The sequence below is a fragment of the Neopelma chrysocephalum genome, unplaced genomic scaffold (genome assembly GCF_003984885.1).
Source record: "Neopelma chrysocephalum unplaced genomic scaffold, ASM398488v2 Primary Assembly neopelma1_96532, whole genome shotgun sequence".
NCBI lineage: Eukaryota > Metazoa > Chordata > Aves > Passeriformes > Pipridae > Neopelma > Neopelma chrysocephalum.
In genome coordinates, this window is record NW_020925178.1 from 268,114 (window position 1) to 275,871 (window position 7,758).

At 49.3% G+C, this 7,758-nt stretch overlaps 1 long non-coding RNA gene across 1 annotated transcript; it reads right to left on the reverse strand.

Moving 5' to 3' along the window:
- Positions 1–3,116: 3,116 nt before the first annotated feature.
- LOC113981408 lies at positions 3,117–4,616 on the reverse strand. The gene is made up of 2 exons (XR_003538404.1): positions 4,580–4,616; positions 3,117–3,207 (listed from the first exon to the last, which is right to left on the reverse strand). It is a non-coding gene; the product is annotated as an uncharacterized LOC113981408 (long non-coding RNA).
- Positions 4,617–7,758: the final 3,142 nt, after the last annotated feature.

Genomic DNA, 7,758 nt, shown 5'->3' on the forward strand with positions numbered 1-7,758 from the left:
GTAACACTCTAGCCCTGGAGCCAAAGCTCACAGACTCAGCCAGGAGTTTTACTTTAAAATATGTATATAGGGTTCTTTAATACCTCGAGATAGCATCAAGACAATAAGCCACAGACTTGTTCCCAAGAGGTACTTTTATTGTTAATTTAGGGGAGAAAATAGGGGAACTTGGCAAAAGTTCACAAAGCTAGACAAAATGTTCCACCACAATACTGACCCAGCACATACTAATCCACAACACTTAAAGTCAAAATCTGATCCCTCCAGCTTTAAGCTACCCAAAGCATCAAGAAAGGAGCAAACAAAGAGAAGAAGAGGGAGCAAGAAGAGAGAAGGAGGGAGAGACAGATTATATAGCTACCATTGGAACCTTGTGGAAGACCAGATGGCAGGGCCATGATGGCATGGCAAGCATACACCTTTGGTTTTATCTGCTCTGGTCCCTATGGCCACCTTCCCCCAGGCGGGGCCTCTGACCCACTAGCCATTTTGGGGCTCCAAGCCAGGGTAAGGGGCAGTGTTCTCACTGTCCCTGCCAAACTGAGGCTGGGTTAGGGGCTCCAGGAGGTGTGGTGTGTTGAAGTTTTCCCGGGCTGCTTTTGACTGACAGCTGCTCTGGGGATTCCCCATGTGAGGTCCAGGGGCCTGCCATGAGGGATATGATGCCACCTCACCTCCATGAGGTTCGACCCATCCCTTCCTTCTCCACACACACACGCTTACACCCCCCTCAAGGTGGTTCTGACCCAACAATTATTGATCTGGTGTCTAACACAGAGTAATCAGAAAGGACTTCAAGGAACTGGGTCACCTGGTTGAAGGGACAGGAGCACAGGTGGTGTTTTCCTCAATTCCTTCAGTAGCAGGGATGAATGCTGAAAGACACAGAAAAACCCATGTGATCAACGAGTGGCTTAAAGACTGGTGCCATCTATGGAATTTTGGTTTTTTTGATCATGAGACAGTTTATACAGCACCAGACCTGCTGAAGACAGATGGGGTTCACCTATCTAATAAAGGCAAAAGAATTCTAGCCTGTGAGTTGGCAGGGTTGATTGAGAGGGCTTTAAACTAGGTTTGAAGGGGGAAGGGAATGAGACCAGGCTCGCTAGAGGTGAGCCTGGAGGTGGTATGTCAGAGTTGGGGGTGAAATCAGTAGACCAGCTGAAGTGCATCTACAGCAACGCATGCAGTATGGGTAACAAACAGGAGGAGCTGGAGGCCATGATGCACCAGGAAAGCTACGACATAATCTCCATCAATGGAAATGTGGTGGGGTGACTTGCATGACTGGGGTGCTGCAATGGATGGCTACAAGCTCTTCAGAAGGGACAGGAGAGGAAGGAGAGGTGGTGGGGTGACCCTGTACATTAGGGAGTATTTTGACTGTCTAGAGCTCAATGATAGTGACAATAAGGTTGAGTGCCTATGGGTGAGAATCAGGGGGAAGGCTAATAAGGCAGATCTCCTGGTAGAAGTCTGTTATAGACCACCCAACCAGGATGAAGAGGTGGATGAAGCAACTCGCTGATGTTTCACAGTCACTGGACCTTGTTCTTGTGGAAGACTTTAACCTACTGGATGCCTGCTGGAAGCTCAACACAGTGGAGAGGAGGCAGTCTAGGAGGTTCCTGGAGTGTGTGGAAGAGAACTTCCTGTCACAGATGGTAAGTGAGCCTACCTGGTGTGGGGACCCACTAGACCTGGTGTTTGCAAACAGAGAAAAGCTGGTGGGAGATTTGGTGGTCAGAGGCCATTTTGGGCACAGCGACCACAAAATGATAGAGTTTTCAATACTTGGTGAAATAAGGAGAGGTGTCAACAAAACCTTTACCCAGAACTTCTGCAGGGCAGACTTTGGCCTATTCAGGACACTGATTTGTAGAGTCCCTTGGGAAGCAACTTTTAAAAACCAAGGGGCCCAGGAAGGATGGACATACTTTAAGAAAGAAATCTCAAAGGTGCAGGAGCAGGCCATCCCTATGTGCTGAAAGATGAACCAGAGGGGAAGAAGACCACCCTGGCTGAACAGGGAGGTTTCACAGGAAGTCAGGGGAAAAAAGAGGGCGTATGACCTTTGAAAAAAGGGGCAAGCAACTCAGGAAGTGTTTTACCATGTTATTAGGCCATGTAGAAAGGAAATTAGAAAGGTGAAAGCTCAGTTAGAACTTAATCTGACCACAACTGTAAAGATAATAAAAAGTGGTTTTATAAATACATTAATTATTGAGGCCATGTTGCTGAGAACACAGCTGCATTGGGCAGGACACGTCTTCAGGATGAAGGACCACCGCCTCCCTAAGATCCTGCTTTATGGTGAACTTGCCACCGGCTGCCGCATGAGATGAACCCCGAAGAGAAGATACAAGGACTCCCTGAAACAACATCTCAGCCTTGGCCATATTGATCAACATAACTGGTCTACTCTGGCCTCCAATCGGGAGGCCTGGAGACACACTATCTTTAACGCTGCTGGAGCTTTTGAGAAAGCACGCAGGATCACTCTTGAGGAGAAAAGACAACGCAGAAAGAATCGTGTCTCTCAGAATATACCACCTAAGGAGTCTTTCTGCTGTGCCTTTTGCAACCGGACATGCCTATCTCGTATTGGCCTTTTTAGCCACCAGCGCACTTGTAACAAATGTGGGTAGAGCCCTCCCCAAATCTTCGTTCGCGAAGCCTAGCCATGAATAGCAAAAGGAGGGCCAAAGAAAACCTGTATTGGATCTGTCTGCAATGGAGTTCATTTCCCCATAGCATCCCTCACAGGGCTGTGCTTTGCATTGGTAGCTAGAAAGGTGTTCATAACACACCAGTGTTTTGGCTACTGCTGAGCACAGCATCAGCACTGTAACATTCCTTCCCCAATCGAGGGCAAGATCATGGGAAGGGACACAACCAGGCCAGCTGACCCAAACTAACCAGAGGGATAGTCCATAACATATGACGTCAGCTCAGATATAAAAGCTAAGAAAAGGAGGAGGAAGGGGGGGCATTTGTTGTTTGCAATGTTTGCCTGCTGAGAAACTGTTACGCATGCTGAAGTCCTACTTCCCGGGAAGTGGCGAGACATGGCTTGTTAATGGGAAGTAGAAAATAAACCTTGTTATTTTCCGCTTTGCTTGTGCATGCACAAACTTTCGCTTTTGCTTTAGTAAACTGCCTTATCTCAACCTACGAGTTGTTTTCCATCTTATTCTCTCTTCCCTGTTGTCATGGGTTTATGTGGTTTTTCCCCCCCTGGAGCCAATGATGGATGGCTCCAGGGCGGACTTCCTAGTGCGGACCAAGGAGGAGAGACAATTAGAAGTTTTAGTAATGCCTCTGTGATAACATATTTAAGAAAAAACTTGTTGCGCAGAAGAAATTCCATCCAGGGAAGAGCTGACCGAAGCTCCCAGGCAACCTCTCCCACTGCGATAGGGGGGCAGTAGGCTGGACCAGGCTTCTGGGCACCTAGCCCAGAGCAGGCAGTGGTGGTCCCTGCGAAGGCCGGGGCCGGGGCCCAGGCCGGGGCCCTGACTGGGGCATGTGGCCCCTTGGGGGAGTGGCCTCGCAGCCCCCCGGGCCCACCCTGCAAGCACCCTATGGGAGTGCTGCTGCCATGGCAGCCAGGGCCAGGGCTGAGGCTGGGGTTGCAGAGAGAGGCCCTGCAGCTTCCTCTGGACCTGCCCCATGAGCAGCTTGTGCTGGAGTGGATCCTGCCAGCTGAGCTGAGCTAGCTGGGCCAGGGCAGCCCCGCCTCCTTCCCGCTGTGGGCAGGGGTGGCTGGGCCGAGAGGTGCGGGGGTGCCGCGGGCTAGGCCAGGGAGGCAGAGTGGCCCCGCAGCCCCCTGGGCCTGCCCCGCGAGAAGCCCATGATAGAGCAGATGGATGCATGGGAGAAGGCTGTTACCCTCCGTGGAAGGCCCAGGATGGAGCGAAGTCCTTCAAGAGACTTGTGGCCCGTGGAGAGGAAAGCCCACGCCAGAGCAGGTTATTCCCAGGTAGGACTCCACTCATGGCCCTATGGGGCACCTACATCAGTACATCTCACCCTATGAAGGACTGCATCCTATGAAGGATGGAAAAGTGACTCTCGGGGCAGTAGATATGGAAGAACTACTGCCTGAGGGATGGACCCACTTTGGAGAGATCCATCAAGGACTGTTACTTGTGGGAGGGACCCCATGGAACAGGGGAAGGACTCAGAGCTTTGGTTCCCCTGTAATCCGTGGTGAAGATCATGGTGAGGCAGGTTGTTCCCCTGCAGCCCATGAAGGACCATAGAGGTGCAGAGACCTCCTGCACCCCATGGAAGAATGACCTACGGGATAGCAGATTTGGAAGACCTGTTGCCCTAGGGGTGGACTTCTTTCCCTGCACTGATGCAGGGGGAGGAGGGAAAACATGGAAGGAAGGAGGCGTGGTTGGAAAGTGTGTTTAAGACTGTTTTATTTCTCACTCTTTAGCTCTTATCCTGTTAGTAATAAATTTTAGTACCATCCTCACGTTGAGTTTTGTTTCGCCTGTGTGACTTCTCCCAGCTCTTAGTGATTTTAGTGGGTGCCTAGAATACAGCCAAGGTCAACCCTTGACACCTGTCCAGCTGGGAAGGGGAGTGATAGAGTGGCTTGGTGGGCACCTGGCATCCAGCCAGGGTCAGCGCACTACATCTCCATTCTTTATTGGACGTGGGGGACAATATAGTCACCAAAGATGAGGAAAAGGCTGAGGTACTTAATGCCTTCTTTGCCTTAGTCTTTAACAGTAAGACCAGTTATCCTCAGGACAACTGGCCTCCTGAGCTGGTAGACAGGGATGGGGAGCCGAATAGACCCCCTGTAATCCAAGAGGAGGTAGTTAGTGACCTGCTGTCACTAGTCCAGTCTCTCTCTCTCTAGCTGCTGCTGCATTTCGGGACTCCCTAAGAGTTTGGAAGGCCACCCCTCCTTTCTAGGAGGTCTCAGGGTTTTGTGAAAGTAATTCAGTCTTACCCCAAAACAGTCTCTGCTGAGTTTTCTCTGCTCTGTTGCCAGCTCTCCCTCCTTGCAGGACATCTCTGCGTCTCTTAGCTTGGCTCTATGCCATCTCGCTGCTGCTGGCTATCTTCTTGGCTTTCAGCCACAACTGTCTCTGCCGCTGCTTTTCCGTCTTCTGCTGCCCACTCACAGTGGAGAAAGTCCCCCAGCCTTTGACCACAGCACCCGATCCAGTTTTAACACTGTTCCGGTTTTCCGCAGCCCCAGCCGGGGGCTGGGGGGCCTTGGCCTCCAGCGGGGGTCCTGGCCCCTCTCTCCTCGTGGTCTCAAACCATGGCTACCTCTCTTCTTCCAGCTACGTCATCTCCTTCTTTACCGGTCTGTTATAATATGTTGATTTCAAAGGAGCGAAATGAAGCTTCTGATTGGGCCCTACACCAAGAACACCACCCCCTCGGGGGTTACCACTTTTCCAACTCCAGGGGAAAACACTTTTTACCTCAGGACATCATCGTAACATAGAGCATCTTTCTTTACGCTGCTCCTATCTCTTCCCATCTACACAATGAAATAATCATGCTTATTTTTAATTGCTTTTTATGGTATGAATTACAACGTACAGCGTTCCTCAGGAAGGCAATAAAAATGCTCCTAAATCAGTTTGAGACAGGAGTCAACATGTAAGTAAATTCAGTAACCTGAAATGCTCAGATATTACAGAAATAGAAGTATCAAGAGACTGATGAAGATCTAAGAGGGTTTTTTTCATCTGTAATTGCCCAGGTGCCACAACTACTTTGCTCTTACCATTACCTTTTTTCCTGACATAGGAATTCCATCAATTCAGTCACTTTGAATTCCCTATTCAGCATAACATTTTATTGCAAAATGTGTAAAATTGCATGAAATAAGTGCTACCATCCAGCTTGAAAATCAACAAAGAGAAGAGAAACATCTGAGTCCAAATTTCCTGGAAAGTGAGATTTTACATAATCTGGACAGCTCTTGAACGCTTTCATTTTTTGTAAGGCATGTGTGTTAGGATCCAATTATTAAAATATGCCTCTGCCCAAATTAGGGTGCAAATGAGACCATATGCCAAAGTCAATAGTACGGATTTTATTTAACAGTAAATATGAGGTAGAGAGAGAGAGAGAAATAGGAAGAGAGAGAATGAGAGACAGATTAAGTAAAAAGATCACCACCACATGGATTCTGACAGCGTCCTGCCAGTCCTTCTTCTGGTCTTCTCAGTGGTGAGGGTCCCAAAGTTGTGCTTCTTGGGTACCACTTTTATACAGTCCAAGTTCCGGATATTCATGGGGCATCCCAGATGTTCCCATAACTTGGGATGGCATGGGTGTAAGCACCTTTAGTGAGATGCCAGGAGTGAACAGCAGAGGAGCAAGGTCAGCCATGAAATTGGCCAACAACTCACTGATGTGCAGTCCATGGCGCAGCTCCAGAAGCTCCGCATCCCCAAGATGTTTGCAGTGCTTGATAGCAAAACTATATGGATGGGTCCTGGAGGGATTTCCCTTCTCTTTTCCACAGCTGCCCACCACTTCAGGACATGGGAACAGCTCAGCTCTCCTTCCTGCACCTCCAGGACTTACTGATGACCCTTCTCTGTCCACCTGTGATATGGTTTGAAGCTGGCTCCCTGCCAAGTCTCCAAACCTAACCACAAGACTCCCCCCCCCCCAAACCAAGGGAGAAGAGGGAAAAAAAACCAAGAGAACCGAAACGAGAGAGAGGCAACTAGAGCAATATATATAAATATATTTACACTTATATTACAGTTATATACAATTGAAAATATATATACAATTTCAAAAGGAAAAGGGAAAGGGAAGGGGGAAGGGAAAAAAAGGAACAAAACCAAAATTAAATATATATATCCCGATCACTAGCCCAAGATCTAGCAACTAAAAGAATTAGCAAAGGAATATCTTACTACTCTCCTTGGGACAACAGAAAGTCGTGCTGGAACGACTGCCGGCAACCTCGGTCTCCCAAGGTCGGCAAGGCCTTACCAGGCCTCACTCCTGTCTCAGTCTGAAAAGACTGGAAGGTTTGCTAAAGAGGATGAGTTATGGGACAAAACAAAACTCCTCTCTCTCAGCAATTGTGGATTTAAAATTTACGGGGCTTTACTCAAGGAAGTGTGGAAAACAGAAGAGATAACAACCCTTTATTAAAAGATACATGTATGTTAGCAAAAACAGTTAAGAACAGTAACAGAACACAACAAAACTATACAGTGGTCCTAGAAAAGCAAAGTCTGGTAAATACTTCTCTGTCCTATTAGCGCAGTCCTAATCGTGGCCTGCAGGGGCGCTGTTGGATCGCAGAGGCGCAGAGCCTGCAGTTCGCTGTTGTGGTCGGTAGGGGGCACTGCCGGGCTCCGGCGGCCACCACGGGAAAAAGGGGGCCTGGGGCCGGTCTCAGATCACGGGGAGAGCCGAAAGGAAGATGGGGGACCCCCACCCCTCAAATGGAGGGAAAAAAAAGTAGGAAGGCAGTTCACCCCTAGGGACTCACTGTGGCTCCCAGGTGGTGGCGTCTCAAGGAGCTCCTTTTTTTCTCCTAGCGAGCACAGAGACTCTCCAATGAAACACAGCAGATTCGGGCCGGGGCCAAGAGGCAGCTTTCAGGCCAAGCTGAAATCAGCAGTCCGGGCTAGCCAGGGCAGGCAGTCAGGTAAACAGGCTTCCAGGCCTTCTCTCCAAAATGCTCTGCACACAGACCCTGTCTCTGTCCTCCAGAGAGGGCCCAGCAGAACTGCCCCTCTCCCG